Here is a 12,720-nt window from a genome sequence, read left to right as displayed (position 1 = left end):
ACTGTCCAAGAGAGTAGGCATCAAACCCGCATCTAGGTTGAAAAGGGGAAAATCAGTAGCTAAGGAACGAGTCTCATGGCTCTTGGTTGAAGAAGGGTAGAAAGGCATGACAACGCAATAGAGAATGACCGAGTCGATCGGTTTGTTTTCCTTGCATAGGAAAAAGGTGGCTAAAGAGAAAAAATGGGACGTAATCCACATATGCTGCCTGGATATTTGTTGCTCTGCACAACCATACCTCCCTCACCACTCTGCGTCCGTGGAGGTACATCGTACTGATGCGCCCACTATCCGAATGGGCCTCCCATGCTCTTATTGCCACATTTTTTGCTGTTAGTATAACACCAGTAGTCAAGTCAAGCAATGCTACTGCTAAAGTGATGCCACATTTAACTAATGCCGCTATCAGTCTAATGCCACCGATAAATTTAAGCAATGCCATTTAATGTCACTGGATTATTTCAGGGTTAGCTGTTGATTGTGGATGTATTAAAGATTTTTCAGCTAAGGCATTCTAATGCTGTTGCACAGCCAGTATACCAACGATGAAACTTGTTACTAGCTTCAGATTTTTGCACTCTTAATGCTTATAGATTACATACCTCACTTTCATGAGATAAGGTAATTTTTTTGTACAGTGTCACCAGAATGCCAAGGCGCTGATGTCATTTTATTTTGGTTAAACTGCCCAGACAATTATGAAGACAAGAGGAAAGGTCAAGAGTGGGCACCTCCTCCTCCGGCTGCTCTCTTGATTTGTTCGATCAAGTTTTTATGTTTGATCGATTATCAAGATTGGATAGCAATTTTTAAGGTCCCCCCGAGTTTGAAATGATATTTACCTTGGAGGTACATGGTTTGCAATTTTTTATACTGTCGTTAGTTAATAATGCTAGTTACCTTAAAACATTTGTATTTGGTTTAATGCTCATGCACAGCTAGTATACCAATACTGAAACTTGTTACCTTTACATTTTGTATTGTTAATTCTTATAGAAACCTTCTAGTGCTAGAGTTTATTGAAATCTATTCAGTAAAACCATTGTACTATACCGTGTAATAAACTAACTACTCTACTGTTGCACTAGCCAATGGATTAGTGTATATTTGTAGTATTTGAATGGTGTTGCATTAGCGTATGGACATAAATAAAGTGTGGCAAGCTTTCCTAGATATGTGCTCAAGAAAACTACTACCTGTTTTTCTAAATACTAGACGTTTGGGTACATTAAATTGAACCTCGAAAACGTCCTATATTAAGGAACAAAGGGTGTAGACTTCACTCAAATTATCCCGGTAAAGCTAGTCACACCTTTGTTAAAATTAATGTTCATTATGTTATCGGAGGAGGTCTATATGTTTGTCTCTAATGCCTGTCGACTACATACCTGACATCATGATGTAATGTTAAGTCATTTCCTTTTGTACAGTGTCACTGAATTGTCAAGGCGATGATGGCATTTTATTTTAGTAGAACTACACAAAATTTGCTTAAAAGAAGAGGAAAGGTCAGGAATGGCTCAGTTTTTCAGAAAAAACTATGTATGCCTTCCTGACATCAGCCATTGTTGCTTTATTTATTCCTTCAAACAGGTGGTTAGAAACAGTCTTGCTACCTTTTCCCATTAAGAAATTGGAATGCTTATATTTGTGAGTCTATGCTTCAACTAGTGCCACTTTTAGAGTAATCACACTTTCAATATCTATGCAAACAGGGATGCTCGATTTTAGTGGAACTGCACAAAAAGTCCAACTGGTTCAACATTAGGAGCATGTTTTTTTCCAAACCTTTATATCCAATTGGTGGCACTATGAGCTGTTCATTACGAAGGTACATGGTTTGCTACTATCTTGCTACTCTTTTTGTACTATCATTAGATAGTAATACTAGTGGTTTGCATGTGAATTTATTGGCAGGGTGGACCTACATTGGAGGTGCAGGACAGGATTCAATGATTGGATGCTCAATTTCGGTTGTATCGATTTCACCTCTTCAATCACTGTGAACATGGATATCCTTGGTCTAATGAAGAATAGGCGCTATATTTTTGCTCTGAACCAGCAAATCAATTCAGTATGAAATTTTCCAGGGCAAAACATAACTGTATCAGATTATCCAGTGCATAACATGACAGATGCTAAGCGGAAGAGACATGTTTAAACCAAAAATACAAGGTGTGGTATATGTTTACTAGCTGCTTGATATTTGTGCAGACAGAGATGTCTGCCCATTGCTATTTCGCAAACAAACAAAGTGTCCGCAATTTTGGTTGAACTGCACAAGAGAATAGTATAGTCACTGCATGCAGTGCCATTTGAAAATAGACACTGAAAGATTGGATAGTCACTTCATGGACTGCAGAAAAGTAGTAATGTACTATTTATTGGCCAACACTAGGTGCTTTATTGCTTTGGTCTGATATACAATGGGCATCATTTTGCCTATGTTAAAGTTTGTATTCTGAAAATAGTCTCGCGGTGTGATCGAGTGAAGACCAAATCATATTGAAGTGGATGTTCCTCCATCATGTGTGGTTCATTCTCATGGTTCCAGCTATTGGTGAAACCACTTATGTTTGCAAGAGGAATTGTAGACTTCACAAACAAATTTGTCTTTCAGTCTATACTGAATGTTGGCCAAGAGAAGCATCCATGTTAGTAGGAAGAACAGATGTTTTTTCTAGATCTTTGCTTTTGGAGCTACATATTTGTATATATTCTGTGAATCATTGAGATGCATTAACATGTTGATCTTATGTATGGGAATCGTACTAGTTAGTTTTAGTTGCAACGCAAGATCCGATGTGGCTGATCTTTGCTTTTGGAGCTACATATTTGTATATGATCTGTGAATCATTGAGATGCATTAGCAGTTACTTATTTCTGTTCACTCAGTGTTTACAAGTTACTGGTCGATCACTAGCTAGCCTACAAATGCGCTCCTGGCAGTTTTATTTGCGACGCAAGATGCGAAGTGGCAGTTTTTTGAATAATAATGCCTACCTCTGAAGAAACTGACAAGCTACACTAACGATCCTACACGGATAAAAATGCCTACCTCTGAAGAAACTGACAAGCTACACTATCGATCCTACACGGATAAATAGCGGATCACGCACGTACTACCTCCTATCTGGTTTGCAGGGCTCAATTCAAGAAACGACCTACTCGATCCTACACGAATAAATAGCGGATCACGCACGTACTAGTACCTCCTTTTCGGTTTGCAGGGCTTAATTCAAACCTCTCACCAACCAAGGTACTCCCTCCATCCGGGTTTATTAGTCCCATGAGCAAAGCAGCAAGACCAAGGCATGGAAATAATTAACGACATGCAGAAGTTTAAGCCTAATTAATTCCAACGATTTAAGTGGCTGCATTCGTGCCCTCGGTTGTGACTCGTTGCATGCTGCTTCATGTACTGTCTGCGAGCGATTCTGAGTGCCTGCATGCAGCCGGCCGTAATTAAGGCATCTAACTGATGCGAAAAAAGATACGCTTTAATTGTTGCGGTCTTTTTAAATCTGTGGAATCATTATTGACAAGGAGGGAGATGATTCGATTGCACTCGTTTGACCGCCATGCCAGCATGCGACGCAGACGGGACGGGACGGCACAGTCATAATTTTAGTTTCTCTAGTTTTCCACGGCAAGCTGGTGCGCTAAGCCATTATGTATTGAATTTCGATGACCGTCGCGCTACCTTCCGCCTATAAGTACTGTTTCCCGGCCTTGTCCTGTGCCACCGTGACCCAACTCGCCATATCATCATAAGCCCCCACGGGCCCGATGTCGCTCGCCACGTCCGCCATGCTCCCGCCCATCTGTGGTAGGCGACGCCGGAGGCGGTCATCGCCGGAACTAGTGTTCGGGTTTTCACAGGAAGGCAGACGGAGGGAGGAGTCATTCTATGTGTCTTTAGATGGCAATGCGGAGATCAAGGAGTTGTTAGAGCACGACCGCATGGCGGAGAAGCAGGAGTTGTTGGAGCGCGACCGCCTGGCGGAGGAGCAGCCTATCGCCGATTTGCGCCGCCAGCGGGACATGGATCAGCAACGCACCGACACTCTGAGTCACGAGCAGAGTGCCCGCAACTGGGCCGACTACGTGGAGGCCGGCGCCCGACAAATAGCCCTGGAGGCTGTCGGGCACGCACGCGTTCGCGACGCCAATTTTTACTACCAGCTCGTCAAGCGGGTTTACCGCTTGGAAGCCGAAGCTTCGGTGGACCACGCCGGCATGGAAAGGGCCAACGCGTGCGAGCAACACGCCCTATCGCACCTCTTGCAAGTCCGAGGCGAGGTGCACGATGCCGGTGCCGGCGTTTACCGTGTACCACAGATGGCGGCCAGCATCGTCTAGTTAGCTAAGAGTAAGTTAGTACTTGTACGCTAGTAGAGTATTAGTGGGAATAGATAGTTAATTTGGCTATGATGGTTATAAACGTGGAAGTTCAGTACTCTATATGTGGATCAGAACTGTTACTTTGCTCTGAATGTTGAACTTTCCGTTTGAACGTATGGAATGGGCTGTTATTTTTTAAATGGGTTGTATTTGTCCTCCACGGGTTTAGAGGCTGACTTGTGGGCCTAGCAAGTTGACGCGTACACAATCAGGAGATGATTGTACGTGGAGAGGATGACAACAGGGACCCGCCAAGGTCATGGCAGTACGCAATCAAGTGCCTCCTTATTTCAAGATAATAAAAAAATGGCTCCTCCTAGTGGATTTCTAACATCTGGGTCCCATGCCATTGTCAACGTAGTCAATAAACGAGAGAATTGCACAACGAGCGGCTGACACCAGGGACCCAGCAGGTCGCCCAGTTATTTTTGTTTTGGGTTAATTTGATAAATGCCACTCCAAATCTGGTGTATCCTAGAAATGCCACTGCAATTTCCAAACTTTGAAAAATGCCATTTCATGCCATTTCTAGTGGCATTTTTCGAAGTCTGGAGTGGCGTTTTTCAAAGTTTGCAAACTGCATTGGCGTTTTTCAAAGTTTGCAAAAATTGCAGTGGCATTTTTCAAAGTTTGGAAATTGCAGTGGCATTTTTATGAATCGCCATAATTGGAGTGGAATTTATCTAATTTGTTTTTGAGACGGAAGCAGGGTGTCAACTGGGCTGTGCGGGACACTCTGGCCTGTCTAGACAACCTTTTCTTTTATGTTTACCACAGACCAACCCAGTAGTTTTTTTTTCTTTCTGAAAATGGCTAGCCTAGTTTTTTTGTGATTTGTCAAGTAAGTCGCTTCATCAGGCCTGTTGGGCTGCAAATCTTTCAAGACGAGGAGAGCTTCATTCGGCTGGCCGAGAAAATGGTCAATCAGTAATGAGAAATGGGCTGTACATTTTTAAAACACATCAAACCGGCAATTAGTTTCAAATATCTTTTTTTTTATTTCGAGATTTTAAATTGCTTTGATTTTTATGCATGGACAATTTATTGGATTTTATATTGATATACATTTAATTCTAAAATCAGTCTGAATGTGACTCGAAATTTCGTAATTAAAAACATTTCAGACCGCACCGACATATGCAAAATTTCGTATAATTTTTTAGCCATGGCCACAATATGGGCTGTAATGCTAACGAAAAGAATATGGGCTCCAAAGAAACCCGTAAGAATTAGCAAATGGGCTGTAAATTATTTGAAATAATGGCTGATGGGTTGTATGCTGTTTTCCACAGATTTGAGGCTTTCCGTAGATGGCATGTATACTGTTGGATGTCCATCCAACGGCCGTCGTGCTTCTTCAATCTCTGCTCTTCCTGCTCCAGCCGCTCAAAAAAGCGCCGGCGGGACTGCCTTCTCCCTCCTCCCCGCGGTCGGCTGTGCTGCCGCGCAGGCCTCACCGCCCCACCGTACTCCCATCGCTGGCCTAGCCATCCCTCTACTGACCCACACCTGCTGTTATTCTCTGGTGACGGTAGACGGACTAGTAAACCCTCGTACAGTCGTACTCCCCTCCTGTGGAAAACAAAAACAACTACTGAGTCTTCCCTGCCTCCGTGTCGTTCCCTTCCTAGGCCTCGCCGTCGTCCACTACCCTGGTGCTCTCGGCGTGGCGTGGTCAACGTTGCCAACGACCGACATGCATCTGAAGTGGATTGTACATGGAGAGGCTGACAGCTGGATCCACGGTCGCACGTAAGGAAATGCCTCCTTATTACGCACAAAATAATGATTCCTCCACCTGACATACGGGACCCACCAAAAGGGCCTCTGTATTTCGAGAAAAAACGTTACCGCCGCTGACAGCTCGGACCCACCAGCTATATCTTCGCACACAAGGAAGTGCCTCCTTATTACGCACAAAAAATGAATACTCCCCCTGCTAGCTGGGACCAGTATAGTGGGCCTACTAAGTTGACGGGGATGAAGGGCTTTGTCAACTTAGTCAATATGCACGACTCTAGCTCGACTGACCGTACGATGTCCATCCAACGGCCGTAGTGCTTCTTCAACCTCTGGTCTTCTTGCTCCAGCTTCCCAAAGCAGTGCCGGTCGTGCCGCCTTCTCCTGCCTCCAGTGGTCGGCTGTGCTGCCGCGGAGGCCTTACCGCCCCCGTACTACTCCCACCGCTGGCCAGGCTATCCCTCCACTCCGCTCACCCACACTCCCTGTTATTCTGCGGCGACTGCAGCGTAGCCGAACCAGTGAACCCTCGTACTCCTCTCCGCGTGGGCATCCACTGCCACATCTTCCCCGGCTCTGCGTCGTCCCCTTCCTAGGCCTCGCCGTCGTCCACCGCCGTGGTGCTCTCGGTGCGGCGTGGTCAATGTGGTCAACGACCGAATTCCATCGAAAGAATACTGTACATGGAGAGGCTGACAGCTGGGTCCACGACAGCCGCAAGGAAGTGCCTCCTTATTACGCGGAAAATAATTATTCCTCCACCTGACAGCAGGGACCCACCGGACGCCCACCAGTATTTCGTGAAAAAAATGTTTACCCTTGACTGTTGGGACCCACCCGACGGGCCACCGTATTTCGCGAAAAAACGTTCCCCCTGCTGTTAGCTCGGACCCTCCTTAAGTGCCTCCTTATTACGCACAAAAATATGAATACCCCCTGCTTGCTGGGACCCACCTTGGTGGGAGGCTGACTTGTGGGCCTACTAAGTTGACGGGGACGGAGGGCTTTGTCAACTTAGTCAATATAAACGATTCTAGCTCCAGTGACCGTACGATATCCATCCAACGGCCATAGTGCTTCTTCAACCTCTGGTCTTCTTGCTCCAACCGCCCAAAGCAGCGTCGGTCGTGCCGCATGCTCCTGCCTCCCGTGGCCGGATGTGCTGTCGCGGAGGCCTTACCGCCCCGTACTATTCCCACCACTGGCTAGGCCCTGCGGCGATGGGAGCCTCACACCGCAGCTGAACCGGTGAACCCTCGTACTCCTCTCCGCGCGAGCTTCCACTGCCGCGTCTTCCCCGGCTCCGCGTCCTCCCCTTCCTAGGCCTCACCGTCGTCCACCACCCTGGTGCTCTCGGCGCGGCGTGGTCAACATGGTCAAGGAATGACTTCCATCGGACGTGGACTGTACGTGGAGAGCCTGACAGCTGGGTCCACGGCCGCAGCAAGGAAGTGCCTCCTTATTACGCGGAAAATAATTATTCCTCCACCTGACAGCTGGGACCCACCGGATGGGCCATTGTATTTTGCGAAAAAATGTTTCCCCCTGACTGCCGGGACCCACCAGCTACATCTTCGCACGCAAGGAAGTGCGTCCGGGAAAAAAAATGATTCGCCCCCCTGACTGTTGGGACCCACCAGCTACATCTTCGCACGCAAGGAAGTGCGTCTGAAAAAAAGATTCGCCCCCCTGACTGCTGGGACCCACCAGCTACATCTTTGCACGCCAGGAAGTGTGTGACAGTCGGGACCCACCTGGTCGAAGCGTACGTAGCGTTGTCATTTTGGTCGCGAACGTGTACGTACATATATACTGGTGGATGTAGAGTTGTGCATGTGTCGTAGTAGAGGCGCGCACGTAGCATGTACACGTACGTACAGCGGCCAGGGTGCAAGAAAGAAAATACGACCACATATGTGTACATACGGGCGGGGTCTCAAACGCCTACTCGCGCATACGTACGGCGAGGGCTCGTGTACATGGCTGTATCAGAATGGAGAAACAGCGTCGTCGTCGTGTTCATGGGGAGGCAACGGAATGCGTCTTGTTCATGGGGAGGCAACGGAATGCGTCGTGTTCATGGGGAGGCAACGGAATGCGTCGTGTTCATCAGGAGGCAACGGAACGCGTGGGATCCAACCGGCTGGGTCGGAACGGAATGCGTGGTCATGCTCATCGGGAGGGCTTGGACGGAACATGCGATGGAAACGAGGCCTGGCGTACCGCAGAATGGAGGAAACGGACCTCCTATGATCGAAACGGGGGTCCTGTTGATCGGGAGGGGTGTGGCGTACCGCAAAACGGAGGAAACGGACCTCCTACGGTTGAAACAGGGGTCCTGTTGATTAGGAGGGGTGTGGCGTACCGCAAAACGGACGAAACGGACCTCCTACGGTCGAAACGGGGGTCCTGTTCATAGGGAGGGGTGTAGCATACCGCAAAACGGGACTCCACAAGATATTGTTCATCTCTGCCGTCGACCTCCTCCAGCCTCCACGGGCTCCTGTTCATCCAGCCTCCACCGCATGCTACTCCACCGGCTACTATTCAACCACCCCTCCACCGTCTACTGTTCATCCAACCCTCCACACCACGGGGTCCTGTTCAACCAACCCTCCACGGGCACCCCTCCACCGTCTACTGTTCATCCAGCCCTCCACCACACCATGGGGTCCTGTTCATCCAGAGGCAATGCCACCGCTCACTGTTCATCCAACCCGCCCCCCTCGCAACACTCACTGTTCATCCAATCGATCGGCTTCAGTTAGCAGCAGTACCGAAGGAATCGCTCGATCGGGTTCAGTAACGCGTAGCCTGCAGTGCAATCGCTTGGGTTCAGTTAGAGCCCAACGCCTCGCTCGGGTTCAGTTAGAGCCAATGCCTCGCACACATGCGCATACGTGTACGAGAGAAACGTGCATCGCTCGGCCCTCGACCTCCCACCGTAACCGGGAACTCCCCGAAATTTTCCTCCCCCTCGCTTCTACCATGGTTTTTTTCCATCATGGACGGCCCAAAGAATGCCATGCAGCTGCGTCTCCGGCCCGCCCAGGATGAAAAGCCCATTTTCTGTCATGATTTTTTGTCATAGAAGTAGGAGCCCACCACATCTATGATGATACCGGGTTTTGTCACAATTATCGTCATAGAAGTGCCATATGTATGACAATTTTTTTTCATTTGGCCCAAAATGTCACGGATGTGTCTTTTTTTGTAGTGTATCACACCCGATCATGACGTGGTGTCTCGGCAGGACAAACTGTCGCAATGGTGCATACTCAGGGAGAACACTTGTACCTTGAAATTTAGTAAGAGATCATCTTATAATGCTACCGCCGAACTAAGCAAAATAAGATACATAAAGGATAAACATCACATGCAATCAAAATATGTGACATGATATGGCCATCATTATCTTGTGCCTTTGATCTCCATCTCCAAAACACCATCATGATCTCTATCGTCACCGTCATGAGACCATGATCTCCATCATCTTGATCTCTATCAACTTGTCATCAAATGGTCGTCTCACCAGCTATTACTTTTGCAACTATTGCTATCTCATAGCGATAAAGTAAAGAAATTATATGCCGCTTCCATCTTATGCAATGAAGAGACAACCATAAGGCTCCTGCCAGTTGCCGACAACCATAAGACAACCATAAGGCTCCTGCCATCTTATGCATCTCATACAACCATTTATATGTCATCACGTCTTGACCATATCACATCACAACATGCCCTGCAAAAACAAGTTAGACGTTCTCTACTTTGTTGTTGCATATTTTATGTGGCTGCTATGGGCTGAGCAAGAACCGTTCTTACCTACGCATCAAAAACCACAACGCGGCATAGTGATTGCTTTCTGATCTTCAGAAAGAACCCTGTTCATTGAATCCGATTCAACTAAAGTTGGAGAAATAGACACCCACTACCACCTTTGTGCGAAGCACATCGGTAGAACCAGTCTCGCATAAGCATATGCGTAATGTTGGTCTGAGCCACTTCATCCAACAATACCGCCGAATCAAAAATCAACTAGTGTCGGTGTACAAAAAGAGGGGTACACTTTTTGTACCCCTATAACTATGCATGGGCAGTCTGAGCCACGGGCACCACCACACCAAGCAAGGCAAGGGAGGTGAGCCAGGGTAAGCCCGAAGCTCAAGAGAACTACGATGCCAAGGTCAAGACCACGAAGAGCAAAGCGGACGAAGCGGACTCCCCCGGCAAGATCCTTGCCGGGAGACAGTTCTAGCAGCCCCGGCAAGACCCTTGCTGCGGCAACTCGTCCCGCGCCTACGGAGAAAATCACCCTTGAGTCCACTGCCCCCAAAGGGAAAGGATTCGGGAGACATCCCCATGGTGGCATGCAGATCTTCGTGAAGACATTCAAGATCAGATACGCACTAAGGAGACGACAACCCTTGGCGGGATCCCAGCCGGGGAAGACCACAAGGCCCCCGGCAAGCGCCTTGCCGGGGATGACAGCAGGCGCCTCGGCAAGACCCTTGCCAGGGCCCCGGCAAGGCCCTTGCCGAGGACACCGGCAGGGCCACCATCAGCCTCCACCACCGCATGCATGCAGCTGCCGCCCCAACCAGCTGGGCAGGCACCTGCGTGGAGGCATGCAGATCTTCGTGAAGACCCACCACTGCGCCACCTCAGCTGCCTGCCTACCTACGTGGCATCTCAGGCATCGCTGGCCAGGGCGTGTGGCGACACAAGAAGGAGCGGTGACGGACGAGACAGATCTCTCCCCTGTCCCCGATAAAGCAAGGACACCTAAGAAAGACACATTAAATGCGCCTTGTCATGTAATGCGAGGGATGACCTCGCATCACTGCTCCCTTTCCACCTCCTGTGTGCCACTGTGGCCACCCCTTTTCCTATAAAAGGAGGCTCGAGGTAACCAGGAGAGGGATTCGGCTTTTTGGAGCTCCTCAAGCCCCATAGCTAGCTCAAGAACACAAATATACAATCCACCAAAGCAGGAGTAGGGTTTTACACATCCTTGTGGCCCGAACCTGGATAAACGAACCATGTGCTACCTGTTAGATCCACTCTTCTCATGACCCCGTGCCCCGCCAACCGTAGTAGGGATTCTTGTGATCCCATAGGTGTCGTTCCGCACCGACATCTCTGGCGCGCCAGGTAGGGGGCGCAGTTGTGAGAATCGGCTCTAGTAATCAGCCCAGCACCACTTCGTCTTCGTGGCTCTTGGAGAGGGAAGGAGGCCGAAAGATCAGCGCTCGAGTGACTACAAACAGAAGCTAAGTTGCACTAAACACTTATTTGTTCTATCCTTCTTATATGAGGTTATTCCCCCCCGGAGATGTCATGCCTTTGTATGAGAAACCTGCATGCCAGGGGGCTCTCCCACGATCGGCAACACCCTTGCCATGTTGCGAGTCCGCTCAATAGCTCAAGCGGCTGCGTCGAGAATGACAGAGTAGCCTTCCGCGATCAACAACGCTCTCGATTCTGACTCGAGTCAAGCTCGACAGTTCGAGCGGCCGCGTTCAGAATGGAAAGGTGGCTCGTCCGGTAGCACGCATACCCAGCAGGCCCATGGGGATCCGTCCCCAAAACGCCGCTAGGGGCTTCCGCGCCGGCGAGCCTACACAATCGGTGTAGGGCGCGCATACAAAGAGGAATTGAACGGGGAGATAACGTGCATGAAATTAAAAGTACTGCAAAGTTATATTACATCACATCATTGCTGCGGTTCTAACTAAAGATGAAATTTGTCTTGGTCGTGAACCTGCAGCGGCGGTGAAGAGCGGGATGCCTAATCCCAGCGCTGGCCTTCCACCCTCTTGATTTCGTCGATGCTGCTGATGACGGGCTTGATGCGCTCCTCACTACTAGAAAAACCTCTACTAATGGCGCACCTATTATGGCCATTAATGGCGCATCTGTGGTGCGCCACTAACAGCACGCCATTAGTAATTTTTACTAATGGCGCACCAGTGGTGCGCCATTAGTATCTGGTATACTAATGGCGCACCACTGGTGCGCCATTAGTATAGGCCATGGTGCGCCATTAGTATGCCTCCCAGGGGCCAGGTGCTTTGGATACTAATGGCGCACCACAACTAGATGCGCCATTAGTAACCGCGGCATACTAATGGCGCACTTTCCTATGATGCGCCATTAGTGATGCGTCATTTAGAATCTAGATCTGGATCGTGATTTTTTGCCCATTTTTTTGCTCGTTTTTTTTGCTTGTTTTTTGGCATGACAATATTCTCAAATTTTGTTCCTGTTGTTTTTGGATCTTGTTGCCATGGTCTTTTGCCGGAGAGGAGTTCGCCGGAGAGGAGGAGGAGGAGCTCACCGGAGAGGAGGGAGGAGGAGCTCACCGGAGAGGAGGGAGGAGGAGCTCACCGGAGAGGAGGGAGGAGGAGCTCACTGGAGAGGAGGGGATTTTTTGCCTCACCGGAGAGGAGGGAGGAGGGAGAGGAGGGAGGAGGAGCTCACCGGAGAGGAGGGGATTTTTTGCCTCACCGGAGAGGAGGGAGGAGGGAGAGGAGGGAGGAGGAGCTCACCGGAGAGGAGGGAGAAGAAACCATG

Source organism: Triticum aestivum, chromosome 3A (genome assembly GCF_018294505.1).
Source record: "Triticum aestivum cultivar Chinese Spring chromosome 3A, IWGSC CS RefSeq v2.1, whole genome shotgun sequence".
NCBI lineage: Eukaryota > Viridiplantae > Streptophyta > Magnoliopsida > Poales > Poaceae > Triticum > Triticum aestivum.
This window is presented reverse-complemented; position numbering follows the sequence as displayed.